This window comes from Panicum virgatum, chromosome 1N (assembly GCF_016808335.1).
Source record: "Panicum virgatum strain AP13 chromosome 1N, P.virgatum_v5, whole genome shotgun sequence".
Lineage (NCBI taxonomy): Eukaryota > Viridiplantae > Streptophyta > Magnoliopsida > Poales > Poaceae > Panicum > Panicum virgatum.
Window position 1 is genome coordinate 33,508,088 of NC_053145.1, and position 20,989 is coordinate 33,529,076.

Below are 20,989 nucleotides of genomic sequence, written 5' to 3' on the forward strand. Positions count from 1 at the left end.
GAAACATTTTTTTGTGCTTTAATTTATTTATTTGGTTTTTTGTTTTTATTTTATTTTATATTTTACTTTTTCTTGAATGATTTAAACTAACTAATTTTTTTAGGACATAAGACAAAAGGATAGGTCGGATGACTTACTTGGATACATCGGCACCACCCCAAGCTTGAATGAAGCTCAGTAGGTCTACCATCTTGGTTGATTTTTTTATATGCAGTGTAAAAACAAAAGAATGCATTTGCGAGAATTTAAACATGCAATGATGAGAAAGGGAAGACTATGCAAGAATATAAACTATCCTATATGCAAATGCAAGAATGGATAACTACCACATACCTCATGGCAAGGGCTCGAGTTTCTCGTCCTGAGCAAGACTATCCATTCTTTGGATTTGGTCGTCATCACCTGATGGAGACATTGGTGGCGACGCTTTCTTCTGCTACACCTTCCGTGTAGGCAGAGTTACTTCGATCTCTTTCTTCCCAAATTCCAGAAAATTCCTACGTTGGATATTCCGCTTCGCGTTCCGTTGGTTATACACCTTAATCTCCTCTCGAGTTCGAAGATTCTCCACGAATTCGATGAGGGAATCTGGCTTCTCCCGCTCTTTCACGGATTCCTTCTGATTGAAACTTTTGATCTGTGAGTATCTTTCCTCCTTCGGTTTGAAACCGAATCTCTCCTTCTGCCCGTTGATGTTGAGTTGGATTACTCCAACTCCCGCATCAATGTGTGCAGTAGTCATGCTCAAGAATGGCCTCCCCAATATGAGAGGGATCTCAGTGTCGACTTCCATGTCGAGAATGACAAAATCAACGGGGACAAGGTAATTACGTATTTTCACCGGAATATCCTTGGCGATCCCTGCGAGATGACGAACTGATTGGTCCGCTAGCTGCAAACACATGGCAGTAGGAGCAAGCGCATGATGTTTAAGTTTATAATAAATTACCTTTGGCATGACGCTGATGCTTGTTCGCAGATCGCATAGAGCGTGCTTAAAGTGTTGAGCTCCGATGGAACATGTGATGGTGGGGCATCCTGGTTTCTTCTTCTTCTCCAAGAGAGGATTGAGTATAGTTTTGCTACACTCATCCGTAAGCTGCACGACCTCGGTGGTCGGCAGAACCCTCTTATTGCCAAGGATATCCTTGAGATACTTGGCGTACGTGGGAACTAGCATAGTATTAAGAAGTGGTATGTTGCCATAAAACTTCTTAATTACCTCGACGAACTTGCCGAATTCCTCGTCGGCCACTGGCCTCCTTTTCCGCTCTAGAAATGGTAAGGCGGTTGTATCGCGACAGTCCCGTGAAGTTCTAGGGGGTTCCACGGGGTCTTCCTAGGTAGCAATGGTGTTGGATTCTTCGGCCTCCTCCAACACTCCGTCTTCAGCATAGGTATTCCTGGCGGTTACGGTCTTCCACCGTGTACTTACATCCTGCGGAAGATGTGGTTTCTGTGTGGACTGTCTTGCCCGCACAGCTACCGCATTCACACTTTCTTTCGGGGTCACTTCCTGTTGCCCGGATTATTTCCCCGTGTTATGGTTAAGGCAGGATGGTATACCTGCATCCTGTGGAAGATGTGGTTTCTGTGCGGATTCTCTTGCCCGCACAACTACCACACTCACATTTTCTTTCGGGTTCACTTCCGGTTGCCCGGATAGTTTCCCCGTGTCGTGGTTCAGGCAGGATGAGGCTAGTTGTGTTACTTTTGTTTCTATCAATTCGTTGAAACTCAACTGATGTTTAATAACAGAGTTAAACCCATCTAGTTGCACAGCCAAAGACTCAAGAATTTTATCATTAGCAAGAAATTTCTCACTAATGTTGTCATTCATTTGTTTTTGGCTATTCATGAAGTCTTTAAGTGAGGGCTGAAAACTATTATTAAAATTGATGGCTTGCTGTTGGCCGAAGGGGAGGTCGGGCTTCGAATTCCAACCTTGCTGAGGACTACAGTCTGATTCATTGGGAGTGTTGTCCCCAATGGAGTTCTCGTCCTCTTGAGTGAATGGGCAAGATTTGCCCGAGTGTCCAGTATTACCACATTTCTCACATGTCATCTGAGGCTCCATAGTCTGCTTAACCTCCTGGTGTGGAGATTCCAGCTTTTCCATGAGAAGATCCATCTTGGCTGCTAGCATATTGACACTGTCGTTTTCATGTATTCCTTTTGCATGGGCCGGCTGCCTATCTCTCTTCCAACTCTGATTGGAAGCAATCTTGTCGATGAGCACTTTAGCTCCTGCAACATCGAGAGAGAGGAATGCTGTAACAACCCAGATTTTCCGGAATGTTATAAAGTCGAAAAATGTGGATTTCAAAAAAATTTCATGGCAATGCTGTAAATATCAACTTAAGTAGGATTTCTGCCTCCTCAAAAATCCTAGTAATTAAAATTTTCTAATATAATTAAGGTTATTAATTGCTAGTATGAGAATATTTGGAGTTGTTTGGATTTATTTGGCTCTACCTTGTTTAATCAAATTGGATTTGGATTTATTTTATTGTATGAAATTGTGTGGAAATTAAATTGAGGTGTGCCTCTCAATTTAATTTCAGCTACTTACTTTTGTGTGGGATTTAATTTGAATTGAGTCATTCGAATTAAATCCGAGCCCTAACCTCTAACCCTAATCCGCTAACCTATCCGGCCCTAACCCGGTCCAATCCAACCCGGACCAAACCCTTCCGAACTCGGCTGCCAGCCCAACCCAGCTAACCAAACCAGCCCAGCAGCCCCTTTTCTTTTTCTCTCCGGCCTGTGAACCTCTGCTAGCCGGCCTGCTCCTCACCGCCAGCCCATCAGCTGCCTCCGTTAGCCAGCCCGGCCTGCTCTACCACCTTCTACCATGCGGCCCAGCTTGTCAGCCCGCGCCAGCTTGGCCCGATCCACCCGCACCGGCCTCCACGCACGCGCCCCGGCCCGTTCGCTCGCGCACGGCCCGCACCGGCCCGACGCACACACCACCTGCTGCCCCGCACGCCTCGGCCTGGCCCGTTCCACCCCCGCACCGCGTGCGCGGTCCAGCTCGCCTCCGCGGCCACGCAAGCCACCACGTCGCCCGTCTGTCTCCCTGCCGCCCGGGCCCGCTGTCGGGGAGGGGGAAACTATTCCCCTTTCTTCCCCGTCACGGACGACGCCTCTACTCCGCCTTTATGCTTTTGACCGGCCGTACCCCTCTCTGCCTCTCACGCCAGCGCTGCCTGCCTGCTCGCGTCACCTGCCAGCCCCTCACCTCGCTTTTGACTGCCCGCGCGTGCTCCCGGACCCAATCCCTGCGCCACGCAGCCGTGCGATGCACGCCACGTGTCCGCGAGCCCGCGCCGAGCGCCCTCCACTGTTCCTCAGCGTCCGTGCCTTGGAGCGCCGAGCGCCGAGCGCCAAACCCTAGCTGGCCGCCTATAAAACCCCAACCGACCGCCTCTAGAAACCCTAGCCCCGTTCCCCTTGTCTGTCGCAGCCAGCCACCAAAACAGAGAGAGCAGAGGAGGAGAAGCACCAGGAGCAGGAGAAGGAAGAAGAGAAGGGGGAGCCGGACCAACGCCGCCAGAGGACGTCTACGCCGAGCGCAAGGAAAAGGAAGGGAGAAGGCGAGGAGAATGCCACCACACCTGGAGCCCAGCGAGGAGGAGGAGGACCGCCGCCACCGGACGTCACCAAGCCTGCGCCCGAACACCGACATCGACGTTGCTGCGCGTCCTGCACGGCCCCGATGATCCCCTGCTCCAACTCGCCACAGCGCCACCCTTTTCTTCCCCAATCCACCAGGTAGGCCACCACCGATCCGTCTTTACATTGCTCCGCCTCAACTCATGTCGTGCCCCTGCCCTTGAGCCGTCGATCGGCCATGCCATGGCCTCGCCACGGCTGTGCCCGGAGCGGACGCCTGACCGCTCACGAACCGCACCGCGTCGCCATCGCCGTCGCCGACGCCGCATCGTGGCTTTGCCATGGCACGTGTGACCACCTGCACGGGCCAAAGGCTGGCCTTTTTCGCCGACGGTGTGCACTCTATTTCGCCGCCGTGCGACCAGAACCCCTCGCCTCAGCCACGCGCTACCCGCACGCGCACGCCGGCCACAAGCCGAGCCTCTGGCACACGCTCACCACGAGACCACTAGCGCCTGGGCGTTCTCGCGCTTGAACCCAAGGCCACGCCCTCCTTTGGCCCTGCACTGACCGTCGCCGCCGTCGCGCCGTGGCCACGGCCATGCCGCGACGTCGTGGACACACCACACACGCGCCGCGACCCCGCGCGCACACGGCCAAGTCGCCTAGCCCCGCTCCTCTCTACCCTCCTGCCCACGCGCGACGCGTCTACGCCGTAATCTAAGCCTGGCCGCCCCGCACCCAGACCACGGCCGCCGTCATGATCCTACCATGGCACCACTGCCAAGCTCCGCCCGCTCCTAGCTCCTGACCCTTGCCCTACCTTTTGGCCCTGGACGCGCCGCTGGACCTCATCGACGTCTCGCCAAGCCTTGATGCTCCGTCACCAGGAATCCCCGCCGAGGATCTCCACCAAACCCTCGTCGCCGCCGACGAAGCTCGCGCCTCCGAGCCGCAGGACCGCGCCCTCCTCCGCATTCACGCCGCTCCCCACCGCCGTCGAGCCCAGACCGCGCCCCCTTGCATCTACCTCACCACGGGACCTCGCCATCCCGAGCCGCCTTGACCTCGCCTAGACCTCATCGCCGCTCCCCTGCTCTGCTACTCCTTGAGCCACCGCACGACCAAGCCCCGGCCCGAGCCTCTACTCGTGTTCCACCTCGCCGTTTCTACTCCGCCTCGCAAACGACCCGGAGCCGCCTCGTCGCCACCGCTGAAGGCGGCGGGCTAGACCACCATGGGAGGAAGCAGAGGAGCAGAGAAGAAGAGGAGATGAGGGAAGGGAGGCGCTGATGGGTGGGCCATCCCCGTCAGCCAAAGGGATGAAGGGGAAAAAGGAAAAGAAGAAAGAAGACGGGCCGCTTTTGGCCCAGTAGACCCGAGCCGGCCTGCGAGCCGCGGCCCGAGCCGACCGCCACCCGAGACAGCCTGCTTAGCCAGCCTGCAAGCCGTTTTCCGAGCCGACCCGCTAAACCGAGCCGAGCCTCTGTTGGGCCGCCAGTTTGCTTTCGGCCCAGTAGTTCTTTTACCTTTTTTATTTTTTTGGTTAACCCTTACACGAGGGCCCCGCTTGTAAGCCTCTAGTGAGAGACTGACCAGTAGGGCCCATTGACTTGCGGACCCCACCAACCCAGTTGACCAGTCTACGGTCAACGTTGACTTGGTCAACACTGACATCAGCAGGGCCCACTGCTAACGTCTGCAGAGCTGACTTTTCTGGTGATGTCATGATGATGTCAGCAAACGCTCTAGTGCTGCCATGTGTCACCTCTATGTTTTTTCCTTTTTCAATAATTATTTATTAATTCCAAAAAATGGTTTAATCTTAGAAAAATCATAGTAATTCAACCGGAGCTCCGAAAAATATGAAACCAGTTTCATAATTCTTCTAAAATCACGATCTATGCGTTAGAATAGGTTTATTTGTAAGTTAGATCTCCTTTGAGCCTGTTTTGTGCATTCTTGGACTTTGGCCCTTGTATTTATATGTAATTACGATTAGGTCCTGACGAGAAGGAGTTGACCGACGTCCCGGACGACCAAAAGATCCAGAAGGACTACCCCGACACCCGAAGGACCCAGGAGGATGTACCGGATGACCAGAAGACGTCAGAGACCAAGGAAGACCACAAAGACCTATCAGGTTCACGCCCATTCGAGATTGAATACCTATTAGGCATTGCTTGCTAGATACGCTACGCTCCCAAATTGAGTGTGATGAGATGAGCTTGCATAGCCATTTATTTTAGCTTATTCCTTGATTCCCATACTTAGAAATTATTTGTTGTATGCTATTGCTACTATGAGTGAGATTTGGGGTATGGGAATATATGATATGATAGTCCTTGCTTGCTGGAAGTTGCCTCCACATATATGGGAGTTGGTGATTAGGTTACAACGGGGGCGAGCGGACCCTTTCCCTGATCTTCGAATCGGGAGCTGTGATGGGTGACGGGCACCTGTGGCGGGTACTAGACCATTCCCATGGGAACATAGTAGAGGTGTAGTTTTGGAGGAGATACATGTAATGGGTATCGATTGCAGACCGTGTTGACGAAATGCCAACTTGGACGAAGACGCTCGCCTCGGCTGGATGAAGGACTTGACTTTGTGGCCCTAGTGACGGAACAATGTCAAACGTGCACACTACTTATCCTTTATGAGGGGGGACCCAGCCCGAGCTAGCGATGCGCGGCACCATTACTGCAAGAGGGTAGTGTTTCAGTGTCCGGGGGAGAGGGCAGGACCCTATCACCCCCGATCGCATGATCCATGGAGATTCCATTCTAGATAGCTTCACAGCCCCGGGCGACCTTCTGCGGGAGGATGCACCCCAGATCGGGAGTAGGATGGTGTCGTAGCCGTTAGTTTCGTTGACTGGTGCCTCGGAGAAAGCCAGCTGATCCCTGGCTGGATTCGGGGCGAGTGGGTACAGGTGTACAACCCCTGCAGGGTGAAAACTATACGTATAGCCGCGTACTCGGTCATATACAACTCTGGATCTGGCCCCACAAATGTAGTTAGATCCACATATACTTTTCTACCTTCCTCTAGTCCACTTTCCTGCTCGGATAGCAGCTGAGGTGCGGGGAGAGGGAGTTCCCGCACCGAACTTGGGTAGTTTGGTTGTAGCGGAAGATAGGAGACCGGGAGTCCAGGATGCCGGAGCTGCCCGTGTTGAAAGGTGTTTTGGATGACTTATATTGCTTGCATAGGAAACCATAGCCTATCCTTGGCCTTATCTTTATACTGTTTGCATCCACCAAAAGCTTGCATACGGATGGTGACGTGAACCTATCCCGTCCTTGGGGATAGCCTGATAGATGTAGGATCCGAGAGAAGGTGTCGACAGGACGACAAACATGGAAGGAGTTAAGGATGGCCCGAGCTACACTCCGAGCTACCTGTGGAGACGGATCGAGAGGATTCGTGAAGATGAAGTCTGCCCAGAAGACTAGATGTCGTTTCTGCTTTCTGTTTGTTTTCTTTTAGCCCAAGGGGCTTGTACTCTGAGATTCATATTACAATCCTTTGGATTATGTAATTAAATAAACCCATGTGATGTTGTAGACGTGAGTTATGTTTGTGATATTCGATTGAAATGAGTTCTGTATGTGATAGCTACTGATTCAGGGACTATCACGATGATACAGAGAGTCGGGTTCACCTTTCGGGAACCCGGTCTGTTTCAAATGTTCCTTCCAGTGCTGTGTCCATGTGATCTTGCGATCGCTGGTTCAGGCCTTGGAAGAAGTTCTGAATGATAAGCCATTCTTCTATGCCATGGTGTGGGCATGCTACAATGTATTCCTAAAGACGTTCCCAGGCTTCCGGGACTGTCTCGTCCTGGAGTTGTTCAAAACTGGAAATCCTGTTCCGAAGGGCATTGGTCTTGCCCACCAGAAAGTACTTGACCAGAAAAGCATTGGAGCACGCATCCCAAGTGTTGAATACTTCCTTGTAGGTGTAAAACCACGTCTTTGCTTTCCCAAGCAAAGAGCATGGGAACAGTCGAAGACGAACACTATCCATCGTAATGCCTCTTGGGTTGATTATGCTTCTCACTTCTAGAAAATTCTGTAGATGAGCGTGGGCATCCTCTGATGCCTTTCCACATATGGGACTTGCTTAAACCATGTTGACAAGCCCAGTCTTTATCTCAAAACCATTAGTGCCTTGGTAATTGTTCAGTCCAGTAGGGATATGGCTATTGGACAGGGCTGAGAATTGACAGAGTGTCTTCTGAGCCATGGGTATTGAAGCTGGTATTGTCAAACCTTGATCCTAAGAAAGTTTCTTCTGATAGAAAAAATTTCACCCAATTCTTTCTGGATCTGAGTTGAAGTGATATGGTAGATCGAATTTGGTCCTGCACTGCTCTGCAGAAATCACAAGGATACGAGACCAATGGTAATCCCGCTAAAATTAGCGGTGACAAACTAGTAAATTTTGTCAAACTATTCAACAAAATCTTTAGCCAATTGCATCCCCGGCAACGGCGCTAGAAATGCTTGTTGGCGTTTCTTACGCTCAATAGAATATGGATTTCGCAAGTGCACAGAATCACCGCTGTAGCACTTCACCTTGGAGTATTCCAGGGTATCGTATATTTCCTCACGGAAGCACAATGGTTAAAGAGTATCGAAGAATTGAATGACAAACTTTACTAGAGATGCCAACTAACCAACTTAGTGGGGGTAAGCCTGATATGATAGGATAAGATAATGGCCAACGAGAACCGGCTAACATAGAAGACTCTAATCCTTAGAGAGGTAAGCAGCTAGGAGGACAACGAGCGAGAAAGACTCCTAAAACACTTCTAAACTATCGAGCTAGCCTCTCTAGACTAAACCTTGCTTCTAACTAGTTATCAGGAACCTAGAGCTTACTTCGGCAGCTATAAGAGGAAGGACTTCAGAAAGGGATGAGAGGGGAGTCCAACGGCAACCTGCACTACTGCTATGAAAACACCCGAACGTGGTGGACTACAAAGGACGGATAGGGCTGTCACCACCTACCAACTACCACAACAGTTCTGTGGGGTGGAACACGCTTTCTAGCTAACACTGAGCTCAAGCACCACATCCGTACTTGGTGTTAGGATTTCTCTTGACCCGCGAAAAAGAGAAATCCCCCTCAACCTACGGAACTAACTTGAGCCTCCCTAGTCCGGGCGAGAAAACCTGTAAGATAAGATCCCGATAAACAAGCTAGGTACAAAGCCTAAGCTAGAGGATTACTTCCGCACACAAGTGAGATACCATGAAAAGGCAAATAAATGAGGGAGGTAAAGCTGACTCGAAAAGATAAAGAAGATAACTTATATTAATAAATGTCCAAGGAAAAGACACAAGAGCTTATACCCGACTTCCGATGACGACTCCAGAATCCCGAGACAAGCTCATCATGTCCCATAGTTGTACCACTGATTCTGGATGATTTCGTCCAAAATCGCGGTAAAGAGATTGTGTTGTGAGGCCATCGTGGAAGTAGTCGATGACATCCTTGTCGGAGACGTTTGCGATGGTGGCCCTCGTGTCGAAGAAGCGCTTAATGAAGGACCTTAGGGTCTCGCCAGGCTCTTGCTTGCACATTGCAAGTGCGTGGCGAGTAGCTACCTGACACAGGGATCCTTGGAAGTTATCGACGAAGACTTTCTTGAGGTCTTCCTAGGAGTGGATGGACTCCGACTTTAGATTCTCAAGCCATGTGAGAGGTGTGGACTCCAGCACCATCTGGAAGTAGAGGACTTTGGTGGCGGTGTCTCCTCCTGCAACATTGATAACAGTCGAATACAAACATAGCCATTGAGCTGGATCTTGCTTACCGTCATACTTCTGGAGGATTGCTGGCTTGAAGTCTTTCGGGTACTCAGCATCAGCAAAAGCACTGCTGAGGGCAGGGAAGCGGTCAGCATTGTCGGAGAGGCGCCCTTGACGTGTTGCGTTGATGATCTCGCAAGCATCGACCCCTAAAGTTGCCACTTCCTCATTGTTATGACTGCGCTGATTGTTTTGGCCCAAGTTTTGTAGCCTTGGAGCTTGGTTACCCGTGGGGCGCTCGGCACTGGTGACTTCTTGCTCCTCTTGGACCCTCTGCTGTTGTTGTTGGTGGTGGCAGCGGTGACCACCTGGAGTGCGTGGCTTGCGGAGTTGACGAGGTTGCGGCCCTCGAAGCCGCGCGGCATATTGAGGACAAAGAATTTTGTCGCTCGAGCTGCATGACAACATTACGAGTGAGTTGAATTATGCGGTCTGTCTCTATGTTCCTTGCCATCTACATGAGGCGGATGGTAGCTTCAGCCATCGCAGCGATGGGAGTGTCGAAGATTGGGCCTGCCACATTGTCGAAGTCTTGGTTGAGGTCGCGCGGTCCAACACGCGCGCGATCGGTTGCTCAGATTCTGCGCTGAGCCCTCCGCTCATTCTTTCTCCAGCGTGCTGTTCTCCTAGCCTCATCTTCGTCTTGTGGGGCGATTGTGGTCAGGTCGTCCTGATCATGCTCATTGAGGATGGTCACATAGATATGGCGTTCCGGGGAATAATTGTTAAGGTCTGATCCATAGTCGGCTAGTTCTGTCCCCCCCATCCTGTTTTCCGAATGGTATTAAGGGGTGTACCATGTTTGTATGGTAAATCATCAATGCTGGCGACCTCTCGCAAGTGGTCGAGTAGTTCTGCGGGCCTCCAACCGCTGCAGGACTTGACTTGGAGCTGTGCGAGGGCATCGATGATTAGATCCAAATTGTAATCTGAGGATGACTCATCTGAATCTGAGTATACATCAAAACATCCTCATCTGAATCTGAGTATACGTCAAAAATAGGTGCCTCCCGGCTGGCGGTGGCGTGAGAACTTTAGACGTAAGATGGGTAATCCAAACTAGCTACGTATGTGGAGTAGATGGACTTGATCATCTCCTGGTAAGCAGATGATTTGCGTAACCCGAAAAGAGTCCTAGCCTGACTGAAACTCGGACTGAGATCAATCTGAGACAGAGCAGAACCCGAATTGAAGTCGAGTTCCACCTCGATCTCCTTAGCAACGTCGGGAAGCAACATCTCGCCGGGATTGTTTGATTCGTCGACGAAGTTTCCGCTTTTTGTCAAGATCGTCCTCGGCTCCCTGGGGTCGTTCCGGTGGCTATCGAAATTGCCTGAACCATTGGCGACGCAGACCCAGGAGCCGAAAATGAAGGTGGTGACTTGATCAAGTGCCATGGTGCCAAAAGCGAAGGTGGCCATCAAATTCGCCGCTGAACTCGCCAAATCCCCCTACCTGGCGCGCCAGCTGTCGGTGTTTAGCCGCCATACTTGCTCAGGAATATCCTTAGCAGTAGGAATGTAGGCAAGGAATCGACTAGCTCTAAAACTCGATGGTGCAAGGAACACAAGGATTTAGATAGGTTCGGCCCGCAAGGTGCATAATACCCTACGTCCTGTGTGGTTGCTTGTATTGCCTTAGGTGTTGTTATATTTTGAGGGGCCCCCCTGCCTGCCCTTATATACTCTAGGGGGACATGATTACATGGAAAGTCCTAGCCGGGTACTGTTGGAGTCCAACTACAATCAAACCGGGTAGGTTTCTTGTATTATAGCTAGTTCTACGACTATTCGGGTAATTACAAAAGAGGTAAGATACATCCATGCACTATCCCTTACTCTAGAATATTCCACACCTATAAGCAGTCCCGTCGCCTCAAGGATCAACCGCCTTCATCGGCTCCAACAGTTGAGTTTCACCATCGTTGACACCCTGTTGCCATGACACAGTACATGTTCGGTGATCCGATCTGTTTTATAACCATGTATCTCGAGATCTTGGCTGTTTTGCTTCTGTTGTCTAGTATCTTAGATCTATGCATGCTAGTCTTTGTGATTTTCATGATTAATTTCATTCGGAATTTAATCATTCAATTGCCTAATAGTTCAATAGAAACAACAATGTATCCATGCTAGTATCTTTTTCAACCCAAGGCACACTTTATGGTTTTCACACTATTAACCATTATATATAATAAAATATGTTTGTTATATTTTTTCTAGTTCAACGGGTTACAATAAACTTAGGGTAAAATAGCACTTTTTGGATCTATTTTGCAATATTTTAATTAAACGAATATTCAAAATAATTTTCACAAATAATTTTATGGGTGGGCGGGGATGTCATCGGCCCCAACAAATGGATTTTTAGGTGCCGGTGGGGCGTCACCCGCCCCTACAATTTTTTTTAGTTTTCAAATTCATTTAATTTAGAGAAAGAATGCAAAACACATCAAAATAAGGTGAAATTTGTACCATAAGCCTATTGTGACCTATAGAACCTAAAGAAATATCAAAAGCACAATTCAGCGTATATAATGGTTAAGAGTGTGGAAACCACAATGTATAGCTAACCCATAGTATTATCCATACAACTCAAGACACACTTTGTGCTTTCCAAACTCTTAATCACTATATATATACTGAAATATGCTTGTTATATTTTTTTTCAAATTCACATAACAATAGACCTAGGGTACAAATTTCAATTTTCTTTAATCTATTTTGCTATTGTTTTGTATTAAATGATTTTAAGAAGACAATTTCAGGGGTGGGTCACCCCCTCACTTGTCCCTGAAAATGGGTGCCGTTTTCAGGGCCCAGCGAGTTTCCAGGGGTGAGTCTTTTCCTATAGTAACCCTGCTCCATTTGTAGAAGCGGGCTAAATTTTGACTCGCCTCTGGAAAAATCGAGGTATTCCTACATATGGTTTTTGTAGTAGTGCAGGCTAATACTAATTAAATACAAGCCTAATGAGCCTGTGCTATCAAAGGAGGATCTAAAGCCTGCTAGACCCGCATATCAGGCCTTGTACAATTCCACATGCTTGAGAGTGCAAATGGTGTCAAGAACATTGGTGAACAGTTTCAAACATGCCACTTTGGAACCGCCAGATAACTTTTATATTGGATTCAATGACTTGTATGGTCTATCCTACCTTGACGCAATGGATCAAATTATGTTTCACGTTGGCATTAATATATATGCTTGCTATCGTGATCAGCATTTCAAATTGATAGCTTTATGTTACGTGGAGTAACTAATATACGTTTTGCTATCACTTTCACCACCGCAAATTGCTGGCGGCATGGTTTTTAATATTCAGAAAAACAAATGATATTCTAGATACTTGTCTGTATGAGAACGTATATTCCTTCAACAATCTGAGAACACAACAGCATTCATCAACAAATATAAAATTTGTGGACAAAAATCAATTTCAGGGGCTTGAGTGTCTGCTAGCAAAAGCACCTATTGGGTACAAGAATAGAAGAGATTCCCCTCTTGTGTCCTGCTATAGTATCGTATATCTGTCTTTTATTTATAAAATTTAAGTGGATCTCCAATCGCCCTAGTTGGTAGGATCACGTTAACCACAAATATTATATCTATCTTTTGTTTAGTCGGCCTAGTTGGTAGGATCACGTTAACCAAAGATAGTAAGCCAACGAAACCCTAGCTGCTCGAGATTCACGTGAATGCGGCCTTTTGCCAGCAACGCCCTCCCGTCCAAACTGTTTGACGCGGTGCTACCCACCTCCTAGCAGCATAAGCAATAGAGACACGAGAGTGTTCGGTCAAAACAAATAAAAGAGACTGGAGAGAGACGCAGAGAGGAACGGGACGAGGTGGTGTGCCTGAGTGCGACTGTGCGAGCGAGCGAGCAAAACTGGAGGCCGGCCGGTGTGGGAACCCCCCGCACTGCACCTAGCCAGGATTTCCAGGAGGAGCCTTAAGTGCTCGTGGACCATAATGATCGGGATGACATACCCGCCACTTTGCGCTCAATAGGTATATTTGTATAAGTTGTAGTTTATACTCCCTCCGTTCCAAATTATAAGTCATTCTAAGAATTTTGGAGAGTCAAACTTTTTCAAGTTTGACCAAATTTATATAACAAGATAATAACATTTACGATACCAATTAAGTATCATTAAATTCTTTGATAGTTATATTTTCATAGTATATTTATTTGATGTCATAAATCTTTATGTTTCTCTCTATAATTTTAGTCAAACATTGAGATGGTCATCATCTCGTGTTGAGTCAGTTCAGTCTAATGTCTCACATGAGCCCACATTATTAGTTTGACATCCCCATGTCCATGACTTGTGAAACGTAGTCAATCAACTAATACATGTGCTAGTCTAATATGCATGTGTGTCCTCACTTGAACTCAAACTAGGAACACTTTAGAATATTCATACAAGTAAAGAGTTTCACAAATACTTGATATAAGTATTAATCAATACAAGTTCTCATCCATGAATATTTAAGGAACACTTTATTAATCATGCATACAAGGAAATATGATTGTCTCTAGGGCATATTTCTAACAGGACTTGCTCCAATTCTCCGTGTGTTGCAAGTGAGGTGAGGGCTGCTATTTATAGTGCTCCGGAGGTCGGTTCTTGAGGTATCTACAAGTGTACGCTAAGGCTTTCTTGGCATAAACTCCACGCAAAAGGGCAGCTTGAAACGCTACAAAGTGGGGCCGGCCGGCTTCCCTTAGGCCGGCCGGCCTGGGGATGCCGCCACTCGAGCACCGCCTTCGTATGGACGCTTCTGATTGCCTCATGGTGTCGGTTCCTTGGGTCCTTGGTCCAAAAACGGTTGAGCCATGTTGGGTGGCTCGGGAGAGGCCGGGCGGCCTGCCTTCAGAGCCCGTTGGCTCTCCGTTTCGCCGACATCATAGATCAACGGTCCACATTACTCCTGGGATGGATATCGCTGACATTTGATGATCTGGGCGCTGACTTGTGGGTTCTTTGATCCATGTGACAAGCTCATCCACCCCTCCACTTGTGTTATCTTCCATCCAATGGTTGGCATTGATTCTACTTGTGTTTCTTTGCATGTAAGTGCAGGCCTAATCCTTGGATGCTCAACCCAACATCGAGTGGCCACTTCTGGAGCCCAGCGGAGGGACATATGCGGCCTTTCGGTCTTACTTTCACTTCTGGTTTGTCTCCCAAGTGTTTGGGGGTCCATTGGTGAGTCCCCAAGGCTATGATGATGAGTTGGAAGTGACTTGGGGAGGTGGCAGGCCGGCCGACCTAAGTCATGCCGCCCGGCCCGGTAGGGCCGCGTCGGTGATTTTCCAGTAGGCATAATTTTTCGGTCCGGACTCCAAATTGGGTGATCCAAGTGTCCATTTTGATCATCTAGATGAGCTCTTCAACATGGTGCTGTCCAATTTGGCATTTGTGAATGTTTGCAATGGTTTAATAGTGTATCCATGTTTCACCATCATTGCATATGCTCCATTTAATGTGTTTTCTTGCATATTTTCAGCTTAGTCGTGCAAAACATCTCAAATCACCAAAACTCGTGGAACTCATTAGTTTAAGTGAACTTTATATCTCAAATACTTCAGGTTCCTTCATTATTTGCAATGGTTGGCGGCCATAATGGGTGTATAATGGCCGTCAATAGTGGATCGAGCACTTCTTGTTATGCATGATTTTATCGAACTGATCCTAAGGCTTGCCTATCTTCTTGCCGCATGGGTTGCGGTCGATAGCCCTGACAACGTCGTCTGGCTTGTGTTTGCACATTTGGTCCCGCTGGCTGTTGCTGCTGCCACGATCATTGTTGCGCTTCCCGTTGTTGTCGTTGTTGTAGCGTGGGAAGTAGTTGCGTTCTTGTTCTTCTTCGTCCGCCCAACGTTTCATCATGTCACATAGTTGTACCACTGATTCTGGATGATTTCGTCCAAAATCGCGGTAAAGAGATTGTGTTGTGAGGCCATCGTGGAAGTAGTCAATGACATCCTTGTCGGAGACGTTTGCGATGGTGGCCCTTGTGTCGAAGAAGCGCTTAATGTAGGACCTTAGGGTCTAGCCAGGCTCTTTCTTGCACATTGCAATTGTGTGGCGAGTAGCTACCCGACCCAGGGATCCTTGGAAGTTATCGACGAAGACTTTCTTGAGGTCTTCCCAGGAGTGGATGGACTCCGACTTCAGACTCTCAAGCCATGTGAGAGCTGTGGGCTCCAGCACCATCTGGAAGTAGAGGACTTTGGTGGCGGTGTCTCCTCCTGCAACATTGATAACAGTCGAATACAAACACAGCCATTAAGCTGGATCTTGCTTACTGTCATACTTCTGAAGGTTTGCTGGCTTGAAGTCTTTCGGGTACTCAGCATCAGCGAAAGCGCTGCTGAGGGCTGGGAAGCGGTCATCATTGTCAGAGAGGCGCCCTTGACGTCTTGCGTTGATGATCTCGCAAGCATTGACCCCTAAAGTTGCCACTTCCTCGTTGTTATGGCCGCGCTAATTGTTTTGACCCTGGTTTTGTAGCCTTGGAGCTTGGTTACCCGTGGGTCGCTCGCCCCTTGGGCGTTCGGCACTGGTGACTCCTTGCTCCTCTTGGACCCTCTGCTGTTGTTGTTGGTGGTGGCAGCGGTGACCACCTGGAGTGCGTGGCTTGCGGAGTTGACGAGGTTGTGGCCCTGGAAGTTGCGCCGCGTATTGAGGAAAAAGAATTTTGTCGTTCGAGCTGCATGACAACATTACGAGTGAGTTGAATTATGCGGTCTGTCTCTATGTTCCTTGGCATCTGCATGAGGCGGATGGTAGCCTCAGCCATCGCAGCGATGGGAGTGTCGAAGATTGGTGCTGCCACATTGTCGAAGTCTTGGTTGAGGTCACGCGGTCCAACATGCGCAGCGATCGGTTGCTCAGATTCTGCGCTGGGACCTCCGCTCATTCTTTCTCCAGCGTGCTGTTCTCCTAGCCTCATCTTCATCTTGTGGGGCGTTCATGGTCAGGTTGTCCTGATCATGCTCGTTGAGGATGGTCACGTAGATATGGCATTCCAGGGAGTAATTGTCAAGGTCTGATCCATAGTCGGCTAGTTCTGTTCCCCCCCCCATCCTGTTTTCCGAACGGGATTAAGGGGTGTACCATGTTTGTATGGTAAATCATCAATGATGGCGACCTCTCGCAAGTGGTCGAGTAGTTCTGCGGGCCTCCAACCGCTGTAGGACTTGACTTGGAGCTGTGCGAGGGCATCGATGATTAGATCCAAATTGTAAGTCTGAGGATGACTCATCTGAATCTGAGTATACGTCAAAACATCCTCATCTGAATCTGAGTATACGTTAAAAATAGGTGCCTCCCGGCTGGCGGTGGCGTGAGAACTTTTGACGTAAGATGGGTAATCTGAACTAGCTACGTATGTGGAGTAGATGGACTTGATCATCTCCTGGTAAGCAGATGATTTGCGTAACCCGAAAAGAGTCCTAGCCTGACTGAAACTCGAGCTGTGATCGATCTGAGTCCAACTGTAGCTCGAGCTGAGATCAATCTGAGACAGAGCGGAACCCGAATTGAAGTCGAGTTCCACCTCGATCTCCTTAGCAACGTCGGGAAGCAACATCTCGCCGGGATTGTTTGATTCGTCGACGAAGTTTCCACTTTTTGTCAAGATCGTCCTCGGCTCGCTGGGGTCATTCCGGTGGCTATCGAAACTACCTGAACCATTGGCGACGCAGACCCAGGAGCCAAAAATGAAGGTGGTGACTTGATCAATTGACATAGTGCCGAAAGCGAAGGTGGCCATCGAATTCGCTGCTGAACTCGCCGAATCCCCCTACCTGGCGCACCAGCTGTCGGTGTTTAGCCGCTATACTTGCTCAGGAATATCCTTAGCAATTGGAATGTAGGCAAGGAATCGACTAGCTCTGAAACTCGATGGTGCAAGGAACACAAGGATTTAGACAGGTTCGGCCCGCGAGGTGCATAATACCCTATGTCCTATGTGGTTGCTTGTATTGCCTTAGGTGTTGTTATATTTTGAGGGGCCCCCCTGCCTGCCCTTATATACTCTAGGGGGACATGATTACATGGAAAGTCCTAGCCGGGTACTGTTGGAGTCCAACTACAATCAAACCGGGTAGGTTTCTTGTATTATAGCTAGTTCTACGCCTATTCGGGTAGTTACAAAAGAGGTAAGATACATCCATGCACTATCCCTTACTCTAGAATATTCCACACCTATAAGCAGTCCCGTCGCCTCAAGGATCAACCGCCTTCATCGGCTCCAACAGTTGAGTTTCACCATCGTTGACACCCTGTTGCCATGACACAGTACATGTTCGGTGATCCGATCTGTTTTATAACCATGTATCTCGAGATCTTGGCTGTTTTGCTTCTGTTGTCTAGTATCTTAGATCTATGCATGCTAGTCTTTGTGATTTTCATGATTAATTTCATTCGGAATTTAATCATTCAATTGCCTAATAGTTCAATAGAAACAACAATGTATCCCATGCTAGTATCTTTTTCAACCCAAGGCACAGTTTATGGTTTTCACACTATTAACCATTATATATAATAAAATATGTTTGTTATATTTTTTCTAGTTCAACGGGTTACAATAAACTTAGGGTAAAATAGCACTTTTTGGATCTATTTTGCAATATTTTAATTAAACGAATATTCAAAATAATTTTCAAAAATAATTTTATGGGTGGGCGGGGATGTCATCGGCCCCAACAAATGGATTTTTAGGTGCCGGTGGGGCGTCACCCGACCCTACAATTTTTTTTAGTTTTCAAATTCATTTAATTTAGAGAAAGAATGCAAAACACATCAAAATAAGGTGAAATTTGTACCATAAGCCTATTGTGACCTATAGAACCTAAAGAAATATCAAAAGCACAATTCAGTGTATATAATGGTTAAGAGTGTGGAAACCACAATGTATAGCTAACCCATAGTATTATCCATACAACTCAAGACACACTTTGTGCTTTCCAAACTCTTAATCACTATATATATACTGAAATATGCTTGTTATATTTTTTTTCTAATTCACATAACAATAGACCTAGGGTACAAATTTCAATTTTCTTTAATCTATTTTGCTATGGAAGTTTTGTATTAAATGATTTTAAGAAGACAATTTTAGGGGTGGGTCACCCCCTCACTTGTCCCTGAAAATGGGTGCCGTTTTCAGGGCCCAGCGAGTTTCCAGGGGCGAGTCTTTTCCTATAGTAACCCTGCTCCATTTGTAGAAGCGGGTTAAATTTTGACTCGCCTCTGGAAAAATCGAGGTATTCCTACATATGGTTTTTGTAGTAGTGCAGGCTAATACTAATTAAATACAAGCCTAATGAGCCTGTGCTATCTAAGGAGGATCTAAAGTCTACTATACCCGCATATCAGGCCTTGTACAATTCCACATGCTTGAGAGTGCAAATGGTGTCAAGAACATTGGTGAACAGTTTCAAACATGCCACTTTGGAACCGCCAGATAACTTTTATATTGGATTCAATGACTTGTATGGTCTATCCTACCTTGACGCAATGGATCAAATTATGTTTCACGTTGGCATTAATATATATGCTTGCTATCGTGATCAGCATTTCAAATTGATAGCTTTATGTTACGTGGAGTAACTAATATACGTTTTGCTATCACTTTCACCACCGCAAATTGCTGGCGGCATGGTTTTTAATATTCAGAAAAACAAATGATATTCTAGATACTTGTCTGTATGAGAACGTTTATTCCTTCAACAATCTGAGAACACAACAGCATTCATCAACAAATATAAAATTTATGGACAAAAATCAATTTCAGGGGCTTGAGTGTCTGCTAGCAAAAGCACCTATTGGGTACAAGAACAGAAGAGATTCCCCTCTTGTGTCCTGCTATAGTATCGTATATCTGTCTTTTATTTATAAAATTTAAGTGGATCTCCAATCGCCCTAGTTGGTAGGATCACGTTAACCACAAATATTATATCTATCTTTTGTTTAGTCGGCCTAGTTGGTAGGATCACGTTAACCAAAGATAGTAAGCCAACGAAACCCTAGCTGCTCGAGATTCACGTGAATGCGGCCTTTTGCCAGCAACGCCCTCCCGTCCAAACTGTTTGACGCGGTGCTACCCACCTCCTGGCAGCATAAGCAATAGAGACACGAGAGTGTTCGTTCGAAACAAATAAAAGAGACTGGAGAGAGACGCAGAGAGGAACGGGACGAGGTGGTGTGCCTGAGTGCGACTGTGCGAGCGAGCGAGCAAAACTGGAGGCCGGCCGGTGTGGGAACCCCCCGCACTGCACCTAGCCAGGATTTCCAGGAGGAGCCTTAAGTGCTCGTGGACCATAATGATCGGGATGACATACCCGCCACTTTGCGCTCAATAGGTATATTTGTATAAGTTGTAGTTTCTACTCCCTCCATTCCAAATTATAAGTTATTCCAAGAATTTTGGAGAGTCAAACTTTTTCAAGTTTGACCAAATTTATACAACAAGATAATAACATTTACGATACCAATTAAGTATCATTAAATTCTTTGTTAGTTATATTTTCATAGTATATTTATTTGATGTCATAAATCTTTATGTTTCTCTCTATAATTTTAGTCAAACATTGAGATGGTTTGACTCTCCAAGATTCTTGGAATAACTTATAATTTGGAACGGAGGTAGTAGTTAGATAGAGAGTGTGCGTGGTGTGTGGTGTGAGTTCAGATACTACAATTTGCATACTGGAGGTCCTAACGCCATGTGTCGGCACGCAGGGTGGTGCACGGTGGTAAAGAGTTCTAGTTTCAAGAAACCAGATGCGACTATGATAGTAGTTTACAAAATATGCACCTCGTGTTCCATGTTTGACTCCAGGTACACTGCAAAATGCATTGTCGTTTTCTTTTAGCTTTGAGAATGCTTTTCACCTGTCGAATGGCCTCCACAAACGGTTCAGTTGCACCCTAAGTTTCATGTAATCACATCTCTGTCAGAAGCCACCAAAGCAGCATAATCCAATAATATGTAGCACCTTTGGTACATGGATGTACTTGCTAGAGCTCCTATATTAACGTGTGTTCTGCGGCGACAATTTTCCATGTCATTTGTCAAAACACTTTGATTTCTTCTTGTTGAAGTTTTTATTGTCCAATACTACGAATAGTACTTTTCTTCCATTTTTCTTGTTGTAAAGACCATCAATCCATGATGTAAAATTAACCTTTACTAGTTTCTCTTATTTATGCAAAAGTATGGCAAATAGGATAGAAATCACTATTTGAAGGCTCCATATCTTGAAGCAGCACCTTTCAAAAAACTTTGGATCATTTTAACCTTTTACATTATTGCTGCATGGATTTTGCCTTTATGAAGCTAAGTCTAGGTCTCCATGTCATTAACACGGACTTGTGGTGTACATAGATGAAAGGTGCAACTGAAATATCAGAATGGGACATCGATCTCCTCCATTAGTTTCGCCCAGGGCGTTAAGCCCCACTACTACATATCGGGCCATTTGTCACGGTTCCAAAGGGCTATTTGTCCCGGTTTTGGAACCGGGATTCGGCCGCC

The 20,989-nt window shown here is 47.2% G+C and overlaps 1 non-coding gene across 1 annotated transcript; it reads left to right on the forward strand.

Moving 5' to 3' along the window:
- The first annotated feature begins 7,393 nt into the window (after window positions 1-7,393).
- LOC120657773 lies at window positions 7,394-7,500 on the forward strand. The gene has a single exon (XR_005668311.1). It is a non-coding gene; the product is annotated as a small nucleolar RNA R71 (small nucleolar RNA).
- Window positions 7,501-20,989: the final 13,489 nt, after the last annotated feature.